At 31.9% G+C, this 23922-nt stretch overlaps 1 protein-coding gene and 2 long non-coding RNA genes across 4 annotated transcripts in view; 2 read left to right on the top strand and 1 right to left on the bottom strand.

Annotated features, from left to right (window-relative positions):
• The window catches only part of LOC149484105 (uncharacterized), a 219251-nt gene that overhangs the window by 152550 nt on the left and 42779 nt on the right, over positions 1-23922 (top strand). The window lies entirely within an intron of this gene.
• Positions 1-23922, top strand: part of Arl4 (ADP ribosylation factor-like 4) — a 47130-nt gene that overhangs the window by 18173 nt on the left and 5035 nt on the right. Inside the window, exon 2 of one of the 2 annotated variants that reach the window (XM_089701653.1) lies at positions 22790-22859. The gene's annotated coding sequence lies outside the window, so the exon portion shown is untranslated. Of the gene's footprint in view, positions 1-22789; positions 22864-23922 lie in introns of both variants that reach the window. The other variant, XM_089701652.1, reaches the window with a different exon arrangement.
• LOC149484114 (uncharacterized) lies at positions 4096-5298 on the bottom strand. Its single transcript, XR_016316383.1, has 3 exons — positions 5023-5298; positions 4835-4914; positions 4096-4760 (listed from the first exon to the last, which is right to left on the bottom strand). It is a non-coding gene; the product is annotated as an uncharacterized LOC149484114 (long non-coding RNA).

The following is a 23922-nucleotide window of genomic DNA, read 5'->3' as shown; positions in this document are numbered from 1 at the left end:
AATTAAATGATGTAGATTATCTCACTGAATCCAATTTTGTATTTGATTGCCGCTTGTCGTAGCCTTGACAGTGTAATAAACTAATAAGTTACGTATCTAATGTTGTGTCCAAAATAAATCGTTATAACTCCTTGAATACTAATGACCACTATTAATATAATGAAACATTAACGTAAGTATAAAAAATTTAGAATGGCGACTAAATATAATAATTATCTCTATTTAGAAATGTCTATATTCCTACTGATATCTCTAAATGAATAATTTCTTACGCGTGTGGTAGGTAATGCTTAAAATAGACGCGGATATTATTAAAATTATTAAGTGAAACTGTCAAGAACTGTCACTCACTTTTACAACCGAGTCTCAGACAAGCCGATAATAGAATAGAGTAATTGAAACTGACAAAAGTTTTGTTAGAGCGAGCGCGCACGAGCAACTTTGTCTCCGCAACTATTTTGTCTCCGCAACTATTTTGTCTCTCCACCCATGGGCTAGTATGAAAGTGCGCGCACGTAGCGACGCAACTCCCCATACAAATTGATGGGAGAGACAAAATAGTTGCGGAGACAAAGTTGCTCGTGCGCGCTCGCTCTTATCTCAAGAATTTAATAAGCAATTATTATAATCGCGTCAATTTGTCGTAGGTAAATGATTTACCATTATGTAAATAAAATAAAAATTATGTAAACAAATGCCACCTTACATAGCAATCATTTTCGATAACCTTAAATTAAAATAAAATAACATAGAACACAAATACAAATAATTTTCTTTTTTTAAATTTCGCTGTTGCCGTGAAACACATACTAAGCACATACTAGATGAACAAACCTTAATCCTTTTTTAAAATAAATCACCACAATATTATATTGTTATTGAACATGTTCAACTTCAATGTTCGCTTACAACTCAATTCATTACAACTTGCGTCTACTGTACATCCTGATCTTGTGCATAAAGCACAAAATATTCCATTGAATGCATCCGTATGAATGTCTCATTGTTAACCATCTAATGCAATTACGAGGGCAGATTTATGGGAAACATGTTTCGTTTCTCCTCCGCTAGAACGTTATTGCTCAATTGTTTAAGCCTTAAGGAATCAGGCTTATTGGAAGATTGCAAGAAATTTAATATACGAATGTATTGGCTTAAAACCTACGATAATCTTTTCTGTACTCTTTGCACACTTTGTGTTTTGTAGTGCTTCTCGTTCCTTTCAAGTCTCTTATGAATTACTTTTTTTCGTAAGCAACTTAAAATGCTCAGCTTTATATAGAGTTCTTAGATCTAAGATACAAAAAATAAAATATAATTCAGAAATCTGAAGCATTCTTGTTACAGGGCGTCCAATTAACCTAATTAGGTAACCTTACAAAGAAGAAAATGTTTTATGATAAAGAAAGAGCTTTTAAAGTTAGCTACACTTAATTAATATAAAACTAATTCGTTAAAGGCGATATTTTTTACAAGCACGCTTATTGTATAATAAAAGATTTATGTTGGGACATTAATTTATATGGAGTATTAATGACCTATACAATAAGCAAATAAAATAATGTACTAGATAGAGCGACTAATTACAAGAAATAATTTTTGTTAAATATGCTCTATCAATAAACATTTTATATACATGCAAAAAAATATAACCAGATTTCGACGAAAAGCAATGGAATGACTATATACTTATATTATATAGCCAATACTAAAATTGTATGCTGCCTCATGCTTCAGAAATCTCTCACTTATAATATAAATTCGTTATGGGATACCGATTCATTCATCTTAAAAGTAAAACCTTCGCAATTCATAAATAGAAAGGGTATGAAAATATAACATAACTTCGACTGAAAAACTTCGTGTTTGAATACAAACCAGTCATCCTTACTGGCTACTGCGAAGAAAAGGTTTCAGACTTAATAAGTAAACGAAAAAGGATTGAAGATGCTCTACAGAGGTTCGTGTCGACCTTTTTTACTTTCTTATGAAATGCTCTTACACTGACTGTACTCTCATAAATTAAAAGTTTATATCCTTATGGAGTTTAATTAAAAAACGTACTTTAATGAAACATACGCCTTGCTTCTTAACCCAATTAAAAATAAAAGTGTTATAAAAGTGACACTTAAAATTAAATTAATTGTGCTTCGTATGACAAATTATAACATGTTTAATATTTAAGTTGTTGTAAGCTAGTGAAATTTCATTCATATATTCGCTATTAATATCTCATTTTCATGTTAAACAATGTACTATTAAACTGTCTGGTTTTCCCACAGAATAACAAATATCACGCGTAACTTTCGCGTAATTAGAAATTGTTGAACAAGTAGTCTCGATCGGTTCCAATTCAATGAATGAGTAAATAATTAAGTTCATGGGCATATTAACTCTGAATGGAAGATATTTCTCGATAATATACCTATAGATTTTGAACCAAATACACGTGTATATTGACGTTTATTTCTTCAATTAATCTGTTATCTTATTCAAACAGTGCGAATAAACCAGTGCTAATTTTTGTTATTTGTTTTATTCACACACATTCTTGTCTTCACCATTTTAATACTGCTTAAGAGCGCATATTCTATTTAACGCAAGTCAAAAACTCCGCGATCTATTACGATAGATCGCGGCTTGCGCTATCCTTTTACTATGAACAGCATAGGTCCACAGGAGAGCGCCGAGCAACATGTCCTCTCTCTGGAAAGGCTCGCTGCCGACTGATTTTAATCGGGTCGCGCGCAGTGTTTTATAGTACTTTAAAAAAAATTGTAGAAAAATAATAGAGGTACCTTAGTTGATTTTTTAAATTTTATCTTATAAGTAAGACATTCTTTTATTGCAATATGTATAAATTATATTCAATAAAGTCAAATATCTTGGTGAAAATAATCATTTTGTCGACTATAATTTCTAAAAAAATTCACATTGTTCGGATTTTAATTTCGTAAGTTAGGAGTCCAAAATAAAAAAATCTTTTAACTAACTATTTTAATAAGGATTTTTGCAGTTAGTTAAAAATAATTGTGTGTTAGATCTGTCAGCAATTTCAGATATTTTTAGCTTCGAAATTGACACTAAAAGTGAAATCAAGTAATCATCGGCTCAGTTATCTTGATGGTATTCAGAAATACTGTATTAATTGAAAAAAACTCTTAACTAACTACATAGACAATAAAATTTCCTAAAATTATTAGTAATTCATATGTTTGTAAGATAAGTGGTTGATGGACAATCTGGTTTGAAAAATCACATATTTGAGCCAAACAGCGCACGGACCGCGTACACGGCCTTAAGACGATACACAAAAAAAAATCCACTGCTTGGCGGGCGGAGTCTAATAGCTCGCTATCGCGAACGCGAGTGTGCGCGAAGTCATTCTTGCATACTCGCCGCGCTGCCGCTGGCCGACTCGGGACAAACATGTATGGAGTCGTCATACAGTTATAATATTGTTATACATATATTTAATTGTTGATTTATTGGTTTTATTTTCTTGCTTATAAACACAAAATTATCTTCTTTTTAACAACTACTTAGACATTATTAATAATTATTAATTATTATTATTTCGTAATGTTTACTTTATTACAAAATAATACAGGTTATAAATAATCTTTAAAATAACAAAAAATATTGTTACTCTGAAAAAATGAAATGGTACCTAATTACGCGGACTACTGAATTGATTTAGATAGAATTTGATGCTGACGTAGATATTACATCATGCCCAGAAATGAAAGGTACTATTTCTGAAAGAAGTTATAAACCCTAATTCTTCTCAGTCAAAGTCAAGAGTGGAAGATATCGCTAATACAGTAAAACTGATGCGAAACTTTGGATGTTAATTTGTATATTTTTTTTGTTAGTTGTTACTTAATCACGTCAAGACTACATTACCAATTTTGATAAAATAAAGCTAATTGCCTGGATTTACACATAGGATACTTTTTATCCGAACTGAACACTTCTGTGGGATAAAATAGGATTCACGATATAACCTAATTCCACGCGGGCAAAGCCGCGGTCGGAATGATATTTTTTTAAATAAAAAAATTGTTTAAAAAAACACAAAATATATTGACGCTGCATGTATTTATTTTTTGCACTCTATTATAATTGTAATTATTCATTACAAATAATCAAAATAAAATAGCCAGAACAAAGTTAGGCCCTGGTAGGATAGGTAGGCAGGTACAGCAATGTGAGACGAACACTGGCTTATTTATACCAATAATAATGTATTATAAACATTAAATTAAGTTTACTTTCTAACAACAAAAATACATAATATTAGCTAATGTGAAAACGAATCAACCAATCATCCCACAACAATGAAATGTGCACACAAATATTCATCCAAATCGGTTCATGTGATTAGGAGGAGTGACTGCAGCGCCATCCTCCGGGCCCAATTGTGTTTCCAGATCATCCAGGAACTCAATTTAATATACTTACACAAAATTTTTCGAAATGAAAACTCACATTACTATGTAAATATGAATATAAACCTGTTTTAGTACTAAGCAATTTCCCGCACAGGTGTAGTAAGTATAAATGAAATAAATATCAACATCAAATTCTTTATACAACATACTTATCTACCACCTACTAAGAAATTCTTGTTTTTTCGTATTTTTTTAAAATATAATACTACTCCAACGAGCTCCTGTTCCATAATTCCATATTACGTCCACCATACTTCCACTAAGTTCACCATGATTTTTTATTTCTTTGCACTTTGTTGCTTTTTGCTAAAAATGGAATCATGCGATAAAACCAGTAGAGCGTTGATAACATACATTTTTGACTGAATAAAGGTACTTACGAAGGAGTGGGTTCACATTGTGAACAATCAGTGGGTTTATTTTCCTTCTGGATTCCGGATTTCTGAAAAGATTATTTATGCTATAAATGAAAAAATCTTACACATTCGTTATGTACTTAAAACAGGGGTACATATCAAACATCGTCTATAATACAATTATCATCAAATTTAAAATAAAACCAACTTACTTCATTAATTTGTTCCAATTGTAAGCATTCTTTTTCCTCCAAGCTTTATGTTTCTTCTTCTTATTTTCTTTACTGTCCCCATTTGTCTCATTTTGTCTTATCGTGTTGTCACCCTTTTTTACGATTGCGCGAGCGACACAAGTTCCCCGTGTGACGGCCGTAGCGGGAATGACTCGTGCAGCGATCGGGGTAGGAAGGTACAGGGCGGCTCTCGCTATATTGGCTGGTCAGGCGCTAATTTCAAGTATTTCTTGTTTATTTCAAAACAATCGCATATTTCAAAATTCTAACACGGTAGACGTATAGGTTGTATATTTTATAGTTAATATCCAAAAAGTCGTAACTTTACGTTTGTTATTTTGAAGATGCCAGAGATTAAAAAAAAATAACAATGAGAACTTTGTATTTTTTTTCTATCGAGAAAATATCATGGAATCATGTTTCTAAAACGGTAGACGTATTGTGTTACTATTGAACTTTCTTGTCAAGAATTTTCATCACGACAACTTTAATAATATAAAAATTACGAAGGTTTAAAAAGGGCCGTAAATGTTAGAAAAATTAATTCATCACCTTAAAGAGGAACTACAAAATGTATCGTAGATTGATATCCAAAATCGAAACAGCTAAAAATTTCACGCCAATAACCACTAATTATAAATTAACTAAATCATCAACTTATAAAATGAGCAAAAAAAATCCGTGGTAGCGTGGTAAAGTGATAGTACAAAGAATAGGAGTGCACATTTGAAGCATGTGTAAATCGTGGGAACCCGCACCCCCTCACACGAGTTTATATAAGGAAGGTACAGCTGCAATGTTATGGGAAAAATAACAAGATGCCAGTACTAGTTTTTGTGGGGCAAATAGAAATAATCAGAATCGACTACTTTGTCACTGCACATTGCGTTACAAAAACCCTTAATGCAATTCCTGACCTTTGCGCTTTTTCACGAAATGTTTAAATGTTTTAGTCATTAAAACGTGTTCATAATGAATTTATGTCGTCTATTATATTGTTAATAGCTACGATCTATGTCTAGATGTAAATTTTATGTTTGTAAAACCTATTTATAGGTTAGTTGCGCTGGGAAGGTAGCATGTATATGCAAGCATAAAATGAGAAACCAGACCGTCGTAAACTATAAATACATTGAAAATTATAAACAATATAGCGTACATGTTGATGTTTTTAATCGTTCATAAAGTCAAATACCCATATTTTATTGGCCACTTGTGGTTGACAAACGTCACCTGGCCGACCGGATGGTGCTTCAAACTAACACATGTGTCAGATGACTGACATTCGGAAATGATTCTACGTGTTTATGTTTTTTTCTCTGTGTGATTTATGATAAAGATATATGATTTTTCATTCGGGCAATTAAACGCCCATTTATATAGAGGAAACGGTCGATTGTAAACAGAGTAGGTAGATACATTACAATACATAAGGTTACATTACATAAGCTTATGGTTAGGGAGCCAGGTGCAAATTTGGTTAACTATTTCCTCTCAAGAGATAATTCGTCAGACGCATGAGAGTATAGTATTATAAAGCCTCGTGAACGTCAGCTGGCGCTCTGTTGGGGGGGTGAGCGGTTGTAGCCTCCCACGCACATAGGAAAAAAAATACATTCATTCATTCATTTCCTCTCAGCTAAAAATTTGTCAAATTGTAGCTAACCCAATATCTCAACGAAAAAAAATAGTCAGCTGGTTACAACATGGTGTATTATACGTCAGCTGGTGTCTTGAACATGAAAGTTAAATTTAAAGAAAAATTTATTTTCCGTTATTTCCTCTCAAACAAAAATTTACCTGATGATAGCTTATATGTAACTGTGGATAAATATATATGTCAGCTGGCTGTATCTTGGTGGAAAAACCGTCAGCTGATACGGGAGGCTACAACCGCTCTTCCCCCCAACCGAGCTCCAGCTGACGTTCACGAGGCTTCATAATACTATACTTTGATGCATTTTACTAATTACCGCTTGAGAGGAACTTGGTCATAAAATCTGCTGCTGGCTCCCGGACCATTATACATTTTTTATGGCGTCACATTCAATACATACGGCGTATTTTAATAACATTAGTAAGTAGCTAATACCAACTAGGTATTTATAAAAGTTCATATTTTAACATTAAACTCGCAAAACTGAAATAAATTATACCGCATCTACCGTAGCGAAGGAATGGATTAAATCGAATTTTATTATGGTAGCCACTGTAAGGAAGTTTAATGTTGCCATAAAAGAGAGTTTTATGGTTATTTGTTTTGATTTAGCACGGAAACTATAATATACAGTATCGTGGCTCTCGGAACTATTTCATTCGTAAAGGTCACAGCGGTTTTGAATACAAAATAGGACCGACTTTTGTAAAAATTAGAACCAATTTTTGTTTGTTGTGTGTAATTTTTTTTTATGCGTCTGTTAGAAATGTTTAGGAATATGACGTATATTTTCATATTGACCTTTATACATAATTATATTGACCTTTAGTAATAAGAATTGTATTTGTTGTAGAATTAAAATAACAACTTTCCTTCTTTAAACACAACTAACGAGTTTGTTTATACATTTTTTTGTAGCCTAAAAATAAAGATTACATTGTTGTAAAACAATTTGGTGACGATAAGTTAAGAAACATTCTTTCAACCGCAGTTTTCTGATAACATAATATAGATTACAGATCTAATGCAACTGTTGTCCAATAAAAAAGCGTTTTATGAAAACCATAAGAAACCATGCATACCTAATGCACTTTACATATAATTGTCATAAAATAATATCTTTCTTATATATAAAAATGAATCGCAAAATGTGTTGGTAAGCGCATAACTCGAGAACGCCTGAACCGGTTTCGATAATTCTTTTTTTATTATATTCCTTGAAGTACGAGGATGGTTCTTATGTAGAGAAAACGTAAATATGTACCACGGGCGAAGCCGGGGCGGACCGCTAGTTTTACATAAAATTAATAAAAAGGCCTTTATTTCCATAACATCAATATAAATAGGACTCATAGTTGAATATGTTAAAAGTCTCAACTAATACGCATAACAAATCGTCTTAGTCATTACCATACGAACGTACGTAATGTTAAGTAATCATAAGATTATTGCCCTCTCCCACGAGTTTAAAGATTAAGAAGAGGTTGTACAACTAATACATATTTATGTTATTTTTTAATTCACCTTTACCTCTTATCCATAAGCTATATCTTATTTAGCTTGTTCCCTCAATTCGATGTAACATAGAAACGTTGTTAGAAGTACTTGCATATAATATTGCTACACTGAATTTCAGAACACAATACTCCAATCACTGACATCGTGAATGTAGATTAATTACGGAAGTTTCGGGGTGAAAATTTCGCGGAAATTTTCAACAATAAATTGGTTTAAGAAAGTTGATCTGGATCGAATACTTTGTAGATTTGTAAATGTTATTACATTGGGCACACAATAGTTTCCAAACAGTATTGTTTCGAATATCGTTTACGAGAAATGGAATAATTAACCTCAAAAATAGACCGAACCGTTATTAGGACCGTCGTGACATCACAGCTAATTACAAGTTGTAAGCGTAAACGCAATAAGTAAAAGATTTCTCCACAATCATGTAGGTGGATACTAAGTCGTATCTACGTCTCCCCAAATACAGGGGATAAAACTGTTAAGTGGCAGTTCCGTGGGACGTTACATACATCATTAACTCCTATGTGAAGCCGTAAGTAGGTCGGGTATTGGGGACTAAATAGAACTTGCCAACTAGGTCGAAATCGCAATGCAATCGTCCGTCAACGATTACGGCCGCCATCCGTCATGTGAATGAATTATTTATTATTACTACACGTGTTCTCGCTCGTACTTCATAGAAAAAGAGTGGCGATCAAGTGTAAGTCAGGTTCTCGATGCATCCGCTGAATTATAAATGCCTAGGGCCACCCATTCATCAAACTATGTGACGTTACAATACTATGAGCGCATGTTTTATTGATTTAACGCAATTTCTTTCGAGATGTATCTCGAAAAAAATTATGATGTTCGCAGTGATGATAAACAGCTTATAAAATAAATGGCTAATGAAGTAATAAAAATGATTTGAATTCGTTTTAATAGTGCATTTAATAAATTGCTGTGGGTAAACGTAATAAATAAATCGGAGGGTCATAATATGCAGTAATATTATCATAACAATGTTATTGTGCTATTATCGCTATCAGCTGTTATCTCTAACATTTCATATTATATTGAGGTTAATCAATTTGCCTACTTTTGATATCGATATCATAAATACACTTTCCATGTATGTAGAGTGCCGTTCCGATTTATCTGGCATTCGTTTTGATACATTAGTCATGAGTGTAATATCAGTAAATAGTATCGGTCAATTAAGGAAAGCTGGCATGTTCACAGTACTCACACTTATGCAATTTCACTTACAGTATGTTCAAAAAAAAAATAAATGCGACTCTAGTTTCATTTTAGACTTGAATTGTAAAATGGTGCGTTGTAGATAAATATATGCAAATATAATTATGTACTTATGAAAGCTCTCATAATTTACCTGTAAAATTATAATTTAAAAGTAAATCAATTGATGAAGTTAATTATTTATTCTAATAATAATCAATTGGATAAAAGTATTAATAATCATTCAATTATCAAATAATAATTAAATTTCAGGTCATAAAAACAACACAAATAACACGTGCGCTTACTCCCAACACACGGATGGTTGTTTTGATAATGATTTAAATAACGGGCGTTTTTTTAATAATGTGATAACTCTGATTATTAATTAGTAATTTGATTTTTGAAAAAAAAAAAAAAACGCCGATTTTGGTCAAAATTTATATTTTTCTAACAAGATCCTTATCATCCAAATTTCCACCTTGGTGAGAAAAATTGACATTTCTAATGAAAATGAACAAAAAATTAAATGATTTTATTAAATACTGTAAAATAGTCTATAATTCTTCCATTTACTGTATCACAAAATTCTTCATAGATTTTTAGATATTCGTACTACACCAATTACATCACCCTGTATTTATAAACAATTGCAAAATATGACACATACATAGGCCGGGAGATACTGACACAAAATTTGGGGTCATTTGTAACAGAATGGCGGTTCTACAGAGGTCTTATTACGCAATGACTAAAAGAAAAATGATGGTCAGAACTCAGAACGCTGGTACCGGCGGACTAGTCGCGTGGGCGTTAGTCGAACTCGTCGGATAAATAGCGAAAGTATGGCATTATCACACTTCTATTTATAATCATTCAGGAGTTGTTGAAAAAAAAATGTAGGGTGGTACAAATCGTTTGGCGAAAAAAAAAAATTCAAAAATTTGCAGATTTTCCGCGGTATGGCGACCATTTGGAATCGTCCGAAAAGTATGGCATGGCGATTTTAGTAAATGGCTGCACGACGATGGTTACCTGTGTAAAAGTGAGCCCGGTACAAATGGTTGAATTGTTTTTTTTAAATCAACGCATTCACGTCGGTATGGCGGACTGTAAGTCACATCGTAAAAGTATGGCATGACACTACCGCCTACATCTTTTTTAAGGGCTATCGGTAAATTCTAAAATTTTTGTGTTACAAATCGTTTGACTTTCGCTATTTATCCGACGAGTGTGACTAACGCCCACGCGACTAGTCCGCCGGTACCAGCTTTCTGACCATCATTTTTCTTTTTGTCATTGCGTACTAAGACCCCTCTAGACCGCCATCCTGTTACAAATGACCCGAAATTTTGTGTCAGTATCTCCCGGCCTAACATGTGCAATGTGTAAATGTGTTGACGTTCCAGCTCTTCTTAATATACCTGTAATACGCTTATAATCGATTCCCATTCGATTTCTGTTTGCATTCGACCAATGGATGGCGATTTAATATTATTTGTATTGATCATCTCTGGAAAAAATTCAATCACTTCCCCTAATTAAAATATGTTATTTGAAAAATGAAACTTATTTTATTTTTATAGTCTTTGAAGTCAAATAAAATATGATTGATTTCACCTTGAATTTAATTTGGTTATCTCAATTCGAAAGCATATTATCGATAAGCACATGAACGATTATTATAGATAATATCTCACTAATAAAATTCAATGTAACAAATCAGATCACAACAAATAACTATTTACTGGTAGGAAATGATAATAGATCAATATTAGTCAAGCGGCAAGGCTGTCACGGTCGACACAGCATTTGTTTGGCTTGTCTTGATAACAAAATTATTCGAATTTATATCGACTGTATCTCGATTTGAACACCAAGGGGTGTGAAATTTGCAAATTTTAATGAATCTGATGATATTTGGAATGTATTCCTATTTTTCCGAACTATACATTATAAATCTAACAATTTCTATACTGACCTAGTAAACCAAACTGCTTAGATTAAACCTCAAGCTATACACGATATTATTAATTAATTAAAAATATTTATGGATAAACATTCGCCTTAGATAAAACTTAAAATAATCCTACATAAGTGGTTTGGCAATAACGAAACAAATAGGTACCTAGTTATTTTCCGGTCCATTAAGTTTTTTGTTTATTACTATTTTCTGATGGTATAGAATATAGATTAACGAAAACATTTATCTTACAAATCAAATAAAGATGGCTATACTTATAATATTCTGACAATCATATTTTAAACATGGAAGTACAACATTGAATGACTTTAAGCTGCTTATTAATAAAATTATACTGAGTGTTCTATAAATAAATGCTTTCATATCTTTCTGATGCGATTTCAACCTAGGGATGAAAATATACTTTGAAAAAGAATATTAATAGCTAATACGATTAACGTATTCAATGCAGATGCCTAAAAATATATGGTTGCTATGGTTTCAAGAAATTAGATCAATACGACTGCATCCTATTTCTGTGCTACACTAGAACTTGCAAATGGAGTTATTGAGGTTTAATAACTTTCAATTTAAGGCAATTATCCTTATCAAACTAAAACTCAAATAGAAAACAGTGTTTTTTTTTTATGATATTCCAAATATTTCAAATATAAAAAATGAATAGGTACCTACCTAATAACAGATTGTGTAAATCAATTATTGCAGGCCTGAATAGAATTCGTTTTGTTTTCGAAGATATTATTCTTAATTTCGAGCTCTATTGAGCACACCTGTAGCTTAATCAAACAACTAACCGAAGCCTTGAAAAATTTAATGATACTTTTTGTACAATCGCGAACACATTGACTTGAAGGTAAATTCGATTAGCAAGGTAAAGAGAAGTATCGGATGATCGTTTTAGCAACGTCTTTACGATGGCACAAAAATGTTCATAATGACACTGGTTTTTGTAAAATTTTATGTTATTACGTAATTCCCCAAGAGCACTAATTATTTTGAGAAACATTTAAGACGATACACAAAAAAAAATCCACTGCTTGGCGGGCGAAGTCTAATAGCTCGCTATCGCGAACGCCGGTGTGCGCGAAGTCATTCTTGCAAACTCGCCGCGCTGCCGCTGGCCGACTCGGGACAAACATGTATGGAGTCGTCATACAGTTATAATATTGTTATACATTATTTTATTCAATTGTTGATTTATTGGTTTTATTTTCTTGCTAAACAAATAATCTTCTTTCCAACAACTACTTAGACATTATTAATAATTATTATTATTTCGTAATGTTTACTTTATTACAAAATAATACAGGTTATAAATAATCTTTAAAATAACAAAAAATATTGTTACTCTGAAAAAATGAAATGGTACTCAATAACGCGGACTACTGAATTGATTTAGATAGAATTTGATGCTGACGTAGATATTACATCATGCCCAGAAATGAAAGGTACTATTTCTGAAAGAAGTTATAAACCCTAATTCTTCTCAGTCAAAGTCAAGAGTGGAAGATATCACTAATACAGTAAAACTGATGCGAAACTTTGGATGTTAATTTGTATATTTTTTTGTTAGTTGTTACTTAATCACGTCAAGACTACATTACCAATTTTGATAAAATATAGCTAATTGCCTGGATTTACACATAGGATACTTTTTATCCGTACTGAACACTTCTGTGGGATAAAACAGGATTCACGATATAACCTAATTCCACGCGGGCAAAGCCGCGGTCGGAATGATATTTTTTTAAATAAAAAAATTGTTTAAAAAAAAACACAAAATATAATATTGACGCATGTATTTATTTTTTGCACTCTATTATAATTGTAATTATTCATTACAAATAATCAAAATAAAATAGCCAGAACAAAGTTAGGCCCTGGTAGGGTAGGTAGGCAGGTACAGCAATGTGAGACGAACACTGGCTTATTTATACCAATAATAATGTATTATAAACATTAAATTAAGTTTACTTTCTAACAACAAAAATACATAATATTAGCTAATGTGAAAGCGAATCAACCAATCATCCCACAAAAATGAAATGTGCACACAAATATTCATCCAAATCGGTTCATGTCATTAGGAGGAGTGACTGCAGCGCCATCTTACGGGCCCAATTGTGTTTCCAGATCACCCAGGAACTCAATTTAATATACTTACACAAAATTTTTCGAAATGAAAACTCACATTACTATGTAAATATGAATATAAACCTGTTTTATTACTAAGCAATTTCCCGCACAGGTGTAGTAAGTATAAATGAAATAAATATCAACATCAAATTCTTTATACAACATACTTACTTATCTACCACCTTCTAAGAAATGTAATTCTTGAAATTATTTCGTATTTTTTTTAAATATAATACTACTCCAATGAGCTCCTGTTCCATATTATGTCCGCCATACTTCCACTAAGTTCACCATGATTTTTTATTTCTTTGCACTTTGTTGCTTTTTGCTAAAAATGGAATCATGCGATAAAACCAGTATAACGTTGATAACATACATTTTTGACTGAATAAAGGTACTTACGAAGGAGTGGGTTCACATTGTGAACAATCAGTGGGTTTATTTTCCTTCTGGATTCCGGATTTCTGAAAAGATTATCTATGCTATAAATGAAAATATCTTACACATTCGTTATGTACTTAAAACAGGGGTACATATCAAACATCGTCTATAATACAATTATCATCAAATTTAAAATAAAACCAACTTACTTCATTAATTTGTTCCAATTGTAAGCATTCTTTTTCCTCCAACCTTTATGTTTCTTCTTCTTATTTTCTTTATTGTCCCCATTTGTCTCATTTTGTCTTATCGTGCTGTCACCCTTTTTTACGATTGCACGAGCGACACAAGTTCCCCGTGTGACGGCCGTAGCGGGAATGACTCGTGCAGCGATCGGGGTAGGAAGGTACAGGGCGGCTCTCGCTATATTGGCTGGTCGCGCGCTAATTTCAAGTATTTCTTGTTTATTTCAAAACCATCGCATATTTCAAAATTCTAAATCGGTAGACGTATAGGTTGTATATTTTATAGTTAATATCCAAAAAGTCGTAACTTTACGTTTGTTATTTTGAAGATGCCAGAGATTATAAAAAAATAACAATGAGAACTTTGTATTTTTTTTCTATCGAGAAAATATCATGGAATCATGTTTCTAAAACGGTAGACGTATTGTGTTACTATTGAACTTTCTTGTCAAGAATTTTCATCACGACAACTTTAATAATATAAAAATTACGAAGGTTTAAAAAGGGCCGTAAATGTTAGAAAAATTAATTCATCACCTTAAACTATACCTGCGTATTTGTACTTTTTATTGCGTATATGTATGTTGAAATTACTTCTTTAGACTGTGGTATTTAAATAAAGTTTCTCAATTCGAATAACATAAGCGGAATATAGTTTCAATCTGTTTAATTGCAGCTTTTACATCAAGTTAGCATCCTAGAGTATGATTACTTGCATTAATTTTACAGCCGCAAAATACACAGCTAACGAATGGAAACGCTCACAGCGAAATATTATCAGGATGCAATTTCTCGAGTCGTTGACCGCAAATCATGGACCTGTTATCCGTGCTTCATTTGCAAACGAGATAACAGGTTGCATGCGCTTTAATAACCTTTCTTTTTTAATTTTTACTTCTGGACATACTAACACTGAATATACTATAAGAAATGGATCACGCTTACCCTGGAGCTCATCTAATCGAAGTGTGTCGCGAATGACGCATGAAGACGTAACTATCCTTAACCCTATTCTACAATTATATCCAGCTCTCAGCTACACACGTACGTATTTTCTATTTGGCATAAAACTTCTCATGGTGCTAATTTATCAAGAAAGTTGTATGTCACAAACATTAATTTGTGTAAATTAATTTTCATACATTAGATACTACTAACCCAGAAAAGTAAAAATCGTAAGTAGGTAATACAGCAAACGACCCACATTTTTCAGTGAACTAAAATATGACATAGATTTACATTTTATGTTCAATCCTTTGAATTCGGTCGGGGATTATGTAAATGCGGAATAGTTAACTTTCACATTCTTTGGCTTTTCCCGAATTCATATCATGGCTTCGTACAAATTCAATACATCTGTTGGATTCAAATTTATTTTAGAGTTGAAAATACTTTCATGTTCAAAATGTTTATCATGGAAATGGATGATAGGTTTTATTTTATTTTAAAAGGCATATTCACAAAATTTTATTCTAAATTCACATTGCGAATTATAACTTATTTACTGTAGCAATTTTCCAAGAAACTATTGATTCTGATTCCACGCAGTAGGTAAATACTTGGAAGTTTATGATTAACTGTCTTCTTTGCCTGCGACTATCGAATTCGTTGAAGGTTCTTTTATCAAATAGAATTTCATATTTTATAAAATATTGTAAGTATAATTTGTTTCAAAGAAATTTAATTTTGTTCAGATATAACATAATTAATTATAATTTTACTGCAAATATTGAAAATGCAATGTTATATCAGTAATATTTATAGTTAAAATGAATCACATCAGATAGTTCTGAATGTGACTTTCTTCTTTCTTCTGCATAGGCCTCTTCTTAATGTTGTATTTAAATTGCATAATAGCAATCAATGTCCAAATAGCATTATTCCTAAAGAAACGGAACGAATTTATTTTTATTTTTCCACGAACTATCAAGAACGAGTTCAACACAACTTTCGTAAATGGTAAATGAGAGAATGTCTCAAAAGATTTATACAACTTGTCAATATTATTTGTAGAACCTAATGTGGGTTTAGTTTTTTTCCCAAACTCCAACGGCGGCCGAGATTATCTTGATTATCCTGTTTTATCTTGATAATTGTGTTGAGATACAACTAATTTTCTTACGGATGTTTTCTTTTATTACAAAATAATAGTATCATTTGGCGATAATTATCATTAGTATCAGAGGAGGAACATACATACTGCCTGTTACATAATTACAATTTCTTCTTGGCTTCATTCATATTACTGCGATACAGTTCCCGTTACAAGAAAGACATTTATCAATATCAGTTCAGTAATTTCGGAGATACAGGCAATACTGGAATTTATACGTAGGCATAAGATTTATCTATCGATTTAAAAACTTCCGCTGTATTCCGTATTTGGTTTATTAAACATTAAACTGCTTAACAGTAGCCATACCAGCTTCGGCCCTTTAACCATGTAAAGATAAAATTAACGAGTATTAAATGCAAATGCGTACATGCAAAATGGCTGTGCGCTTTGAAAACACGAAGACTGACTGCTCTTTTCTAGATAACAACTTGGATACAGATAACATCTAATTATGCACTGACGTCGTTGATATACTAGTATCCTATATATTATTTATTATAGCGATTAAGATATGCTTGTATGTAAACGCTCTGAGCTATCTCACGGGCTTATCGTAAGTTTAAACGTTTAGCCTTCACCTAACCAACATTTGTAACATAATACATTAACAACAGTACTAGTAACTTATGTCCAATTGTTTTGGGATTGCGGAGGATGAAATGTGATTTTACTCTAGCGTAAATCCGCAATAAATATTATTGGTATATGTATATGTGTGTCAAATCAAATCTAATTGGGTGATGTAAGAGTAGGGTCAGGATGTTTGTCCAAATACTTTACTTGTACGTTATTTTAGCTATGGCAAAGTGACTTTGAGAGTCTTTGAAAATAATCACGTCAAATTGTTCTTTTCTTTAAAAGAGATGTAGGAAAGTGCAAAAACATTAAAATGGATGAAAACATGTATGCTACGAGACACATTTGAACAAAAGAGCCCTGTCCGCCATTAAAGCAGACTGAGGAATAACTACCGCAAACAATTCTAACGACTGCTTCAAATGTCTCCTGTAACGAAGGGGTTGTCTTCTATATGTGTTCATCTAACATTTAAGTACACATCTTCACATTTTTGTTAAGCAAAACTAAACAGTCGTGCGACAACATAAAGATCAAAATCATTCATAGCGATCGAGTCAAGCCATGAGGAATGGGTGACATGTATCACCATTACACAGGCTCACCCTTCGCAACTTGAAACGATCTGAGTTTATTTTTCTATGAAGTATTCCTCATAAATTGTTGTTAGTTTATGTTTATGTATAATTAACACACTGGTAGGTACGTGAAACTGAAACATCTTTTTAATTTTCTCAACGCTCGTGTGCTCTTAAGTTAATTCATATTATTATCATTAACAAACTCATTTATTTACCAACAAACGAGACAGAATAATTCTCGATTGTTCTAAAATCTTATATATTGTACAATACCAAGCTTACGTTCATATACACTCGTAATTACACGATTGCTTTGGACTGTTTCGCACGGTGTTTGTAACAACCAAGGTCGCTACTATATTCAATTGCTGCAATTAACTAAGAAAAAGCTTTAATTAATTGCTACATCCGAGTGTCAGTAATTTGATAAAAGTCACACATCATTTAAATGTTATTCGAAAATTGTTTACAATGATAAAACAAAAATCCACGGTGCAATAAAATATTAGATGTACAACACCTCATATAGAACTACGAGACCTATTGGGTACCTACTAGTTACTAATCAGGTACGTAAGTAAAAAATAAAGACTGCCAGACAATTTAAAACAGAAGTATGAACATTCAATTCTTGTCCTGAATATTTTTCAAAGGCTCGTGCCACTGCTCGACTTTCCACCCATAATAGTGCATAAAAGATTAAATGTACCGTTTAAGCTTGGCACACAGGAAGTTTCAATCAAGCTGTTCAAACATTTAGTGATCATGGAATATAAGTGCCGAATGGAAAGCGATTTAAAGGTGACTCGACATTCGGCCCCGTTCTGCCTAACGGTGGCTTACACTGACATACTAATGTTTCGTCACTTGGAACATACCTGTCATAATGTGTAGCATACAATATTTCTTGGGCGACGACTGCATTGAAGACTATCGTAGGATACGGGGACAGAGAATTTGGTTGTGCATTGTACAATGTTTATTACCTAGTATGTATATATGTATAATGTATGTATTTCTATAAATAAAACTATTAATTAATTTAGGTACTTGTACATCATAAGAAGTATTAAATAAATTAGCGGCGTATTCACTTCACACAAAAAGTAATAATCATAATTCGTTATTATAAACATAATAAATTGTGAACCTTTGCTTTCACCTTGGATTTTCGGCACAACGCATACAAATACATAAAAAGAAATAATAATCAGCTTTCACTAATCGCAGATTAATATTTCTTCCAAGTTTTTGATACATTCAAATTACTTGACTGTCATATTAACCGTCTTATTTATCGACGATATCTTAAAATCTCTTTATAAATGCTTTCTTTTTCTTTTCGATGTCGTTTTATGAGTTGAATTATATGAGAAACCATCTAGACAGGTTGGTACTATATTTTTAATCTGTATATCATCCGAAGGCACACTGTTTTAACTTTGTTTCATTATTTCTCATTAAATATAAAGTGCTGGAAAATAATGAACAATTCCCCGTCGGGAGCGGTTATAAAAATAGGAATTTAATTAAAAGTCGAATAATTAGAGTTGTCAGGCCGTGGTACCGGCAGCGTCATAACAAGGACCTTTTGACCCGCTTTGTTGCGGGGTCCATTCAACCCGACAGAAACTTTTCTATTTAAAACTTTCCACGTTCATCTAGTTATAGTTTGTAGTAACAAATATACATTGTTTGATAATGGAAAAGTCAGTTACACAAACAAATCATATACGGTTCTGTTTATTTGCACTTACCGCCTGCGTTACTTTCAGTTATTTTTGTAAACGATTGTTTTAACGTCAAAATAGATTGTTTGGCATCGTAAATTAAACTAAGAAGACATCTAAATGATTAGGTAGATAGTTAAAACATTCCTAACTTAAGATTTCTAAAAATACTCTCACAGTCTCACGCATTTAACAATTTTAACGCTAACTTGAATGCGTAGATATTAGGAATACACATTAAAATATCTATTCCTAATATTAAAAAAATTCTTGTCAAAAAGAAGATCATTCCTATAAAATATGCACTAAGCCTCCAACTTTTTTAATAATATTTATTTATGTAGAAAAAAACATTAATTAACGAGGTTGGAATTTAACGCATTAATATGTAGGTTACGGCCATTGAAACATATAGTTAAATTTTCACTTAAAAATGTTGTTGCCTTCGTGATAAAAATAAATTTAATTATGTATATAAGTTCATTTGAAACAAACTCTCCATACTTGTTACAAGTATACGATATTTTCTTGTAATTATTGATTATAAGCGATAAAAGGGTTAACATCGTTAAAACTTTGAAATTTTGAGAATTTAAAATACGAAAATCTATTTTTCAGTGGGTGTAAATGTTGCTGGAATTTAATTGCAACTGCAAATTTAATTGAAAATTATGTCTCTTGTTATATATTTGTCTATCTCCCACGCCGCTATTACCTACTGAGTAATAAAAATTTGCATACAATCAGTACCTTCATCAAACGATACAAAAGGAATATATCCGCTTTGCATAATTTAATAAAACAATGCTTATGGTCATTCGACCGTTTAAATTTTCAACATATGACTTTAAAATCAATCACAACCTAATGAAATTTACCTTGAAACCTGGTTTCTATCTATCATTAAAAATGTCTCAAGCGTAACTACTACATGTGATACACGATTCTATACCTAAATGAATAGTATTGCAACATAATATTAGTTGCCAAATACTATTACAAAATATCACGACTGGTTCTGCTATGAAGACTTCATGCAATTACAATGAAGAAATGCTTTACAACGATCTATGTTTTGGCTACTATATAATCGTAATTTAAATATATTGTATGGAAGAAGAACATACCTTTATATTATGCATGAATTATGCATATTTAGATATGCTAATGACGTAAATTCTTCCAACGTCCATGAATGAATGAATATTTTTGTCAATTTATTGTAATAATAATAAGAACGAGGCCAATTAGCAAAATATGTTAATGCTCCCGAAAAACACACATAAATCTGCAATTGTCCTTTCAGTATGTCTTGTGTTAGATAAGACGAGCAAATCATTTATAGTTCTTGAGTGATATTATTGCACCTACGCTGCATCATAAACTAAGCGTGAATAACAAATGTGTAGATGACGTCTTTCGCTGCGCTAACATAACCGTAATATTACTTAACGTCACGGAAATTAAATCGGTGGAACAAATCGCAGTTTCCAGACTCCGGCGCATCGCACGTGTAGCTGATAAGAGAGCAATAGAGCATAATTATATAATAATATATATGTAACGTTTTACCAAAAGCCAGATGTGCAATAAGTATAGTGGAATCCGTTATCTGTTTCGACCGCTAGTGACCTCATTTAAATGCATATGCTGTTAAATGGTTGATTAAGATGTACGTTTCTTTGTAATTCCGATACAAAGTCGACAAAAAAGCATTATGTTATGACTTCCTCAGTCAACAGTGTTGTAGGGAAATCGATGAACGGTGACTTTACAATATAATGAATAAGCCTAATGTTTGTTTTGTTAAACACATTACATAAAGACGAACATTTTCTTTTCCATTTCAAAATTATGCGTGTGTTGGTGCTAAATGTAAACATTACTTAGAAATACGATTTCTAATACTTTCATATGTTATATATCTGGAAGCGTTTGCATCATTGCTGAACGCTCTCCAAATTCCAAATATATCCTACCTTGTACTGTATTAAAAATGGTATCACTATATAAAGCTTCTTCTCTTTTATGAGTCTAAATGACCTTACGAGTCACATGCGGGCCCTTTAATACGAAACATCCATTATCCATTATCCAATCAACGAAATGGCTCAAACGTCAATATTAGCCCATTGATCAACCGAATAGCTCTTGGGACCAGTTTCAGAGCGATGCCAAAATGACACTAAAATATGCAAGCAATCAGCAATTATTCCACGCTTCAACAGAAGATATTCCGAGTATTTTATCAAACTATTACTTGTTTGAGGTTAAAATATCTGTGCCAAAATGAACAGAAAATTACTGTTTTTATAACGTGCTTCTTATGTTTCTTCAGGGAAATGAAGTAGGTAATAAAAACATAAGTAATGTATTTGTACATAAAGATCTTTATATTTTAAACAGTGAACTAGATTCAAACGTTACCATGCACGTATGAGATAAAAACAAATGCGCATAATGAACACATGTAGCATTGTAGGAAGTAGGAAGGTGGAAATCCTCATCTCTCATAATTATGGAAGGGGAGTCGCGGAAATTGTCATCCGCTATTATCCGCACGATTCACGGCGGAGAGGTGAAAACTTTACGGAACACTTACACAGCTTACTGCTAAGTAGTTTTTATTACAGCCTACTAGTGTATTATCATCATTACTAGCAATTTAATGGTTTAACGCTCATTGTGAGGGAGTTGTGTGCAATTTGCTAATTTATTTTATTTAGCTGCGCAGATTGTTCTGAAATGTTATTGTTAAATATATTTTAGTGAAATTATACTGTGTTATGGATTTATAAATAATAATTTAAGTAAAATTTTATTACCTACTGCACTTTACGTGATAAGATAAAAATATTAATTTTCATTTTTATGTTATATTAACTATAATTTTATTTATTTATTTATTTATTTATAATTCTTTATTGAACAAAATATGAGAAAACAATAGTATGCAAAAAGAAGTAGAAATACAAAAGCATAATTTGCCCAAAAGGCGGCCTTATTGCTAAACAGCAATCTCTACCAGGCAACCTGGCGGGAGAGGAAATGCAAGAAGATTATGGGATAGTGCAAAAATACAAACAAAGTATTAATGCAAAAACAACAAAAATAAATATATAATTATATAAACATACACCTACATAAAAATAAACAAATACAATATCATAGATACAATACTACAAATACATATAATATTAAATATATATATATATATACATATAAACATATATACCTATACATACACATACTAAATAAAAGAAAAATAAAAATAAAACTCAAATAAATATAATGAATAAAACAATGATTGGCTTCAAAAGGCAAACAGGAAAGCAAGGGAAAAAAAAAGAATATGTAGTAACAGAAAATTGAAGAAGCTACTGTTGGGATAGGATAGGTCTTTAAGTAGCTTTTTAAAGGAGGAGAGTGATTGTGCACGTCTGATATTTTTCTACTGGCTCATCCGATATAAATTTAATAAACGTAACATGAGCAATATTTTCATCAACATATACAAAAAATCACAGCAAAAAATCTACTTATAGGTATTGTATGTTGATAATAAAACTTATTATGATATTTTCTATTGTTACAGATCAGACTTCAACGGAGGGCATACCAAGAAAGGAATCTAAGGATTATAATACCATTCAATACAAAATAAAGTAAGTAGGTATTCGACGCTTTAATAGAAAATATTTATCCTGTTCTTTCAAACCACATTATAAAAGTCAATTTAAAAGCTCTCCATGAACAATTCTTATACATCCCACATTTTATTCCTCTTGGAGTAGAAAACATTTTTATATATTTTAATGTATATTTTGCATTTCGTACATGTATAGTGTAGACCGTATTGCATGCACTTATAATTAGGTTGTTACGATATATAATTAATCATTCACATTCACAATAACATAAAGTAATACAGCGATTATATATTTTTCCACTACAATATTCAGTCGGCTATTTCACATCTATTTTAGATCGCTCCGTTATGCGCCGGCATTGCATGGATGAATTAACGGTTGTGTCCACATATGCACTGACCGAATTCGCTAAACACGGCCGTAAAATTTGCATAAATCCTGCCAATGTTTGCATAGTTATTAAAGAAGGAAACAATTTTCAACGATAGGCTTTCGCAAGGTCGAGTTACCGCGGTACAAAACTTACTTACTTCTAAATTATGCGTTCGTTACTTACATTTGTTTGAAATAGCATTTAATACATAATTATATTATTATTATATAAATAATTAAATTTGCTATTATGATAGAAATTTAAATTTCTCATAACATTAAAACTATGTTTATACAGTCGCAATAAATTAGAGCGACTGCTGACTTGGAACAGCGGAAGCTTTCAGCTTTTAGTGGGTCACGTCGTCTCAATCAGGCGCAGGTCGTTGATGTATATGGTCGTAAGGACCTGTTACAAGACTTGCCGGAACATCGTTTTACTATCTGAACTATCTCACGCAGATCGATCAGCTGATATAGATCGCTTGAATTGATAACACTATTGGTCTCTTGATTCTAACGGAATACTTTTAAGTATATGCGGTTAATTTAAAACATTATCAGTTGAGATGATCATGCATAAAGTATCTATGTTTATTTATTAATGTCTAGTATCAATATCTAGTATCAATTTTTCATAATTATCTACTTATTATCTAATTGAAGAAAGTACTGTTTATTTTCATTGATATAATTCGGTCTCTGG

This window comes from Colias philodice, chromosome 12 (genome assembly GCF_061535455.1).
Source record: "Colias philodice isolate Cphi_HAF_F1 chromosome 12, ilColPhil1 Martin Lab GWU primary, whole genome shotgun sequence".
In the NCBI taxonomy this organism is placed as follows: domain Eukaryota; kingdom Metazoa; phylum Arthropoda; class Insecta; order Lepidoptera; family Pieridae; genus Colias; species Colias philodice.
The sequence above is the reverse complement of the archived record's forward strand: the minus strand, read 5'-3'. Positions and strand labels throughout refer to the sequence as shown.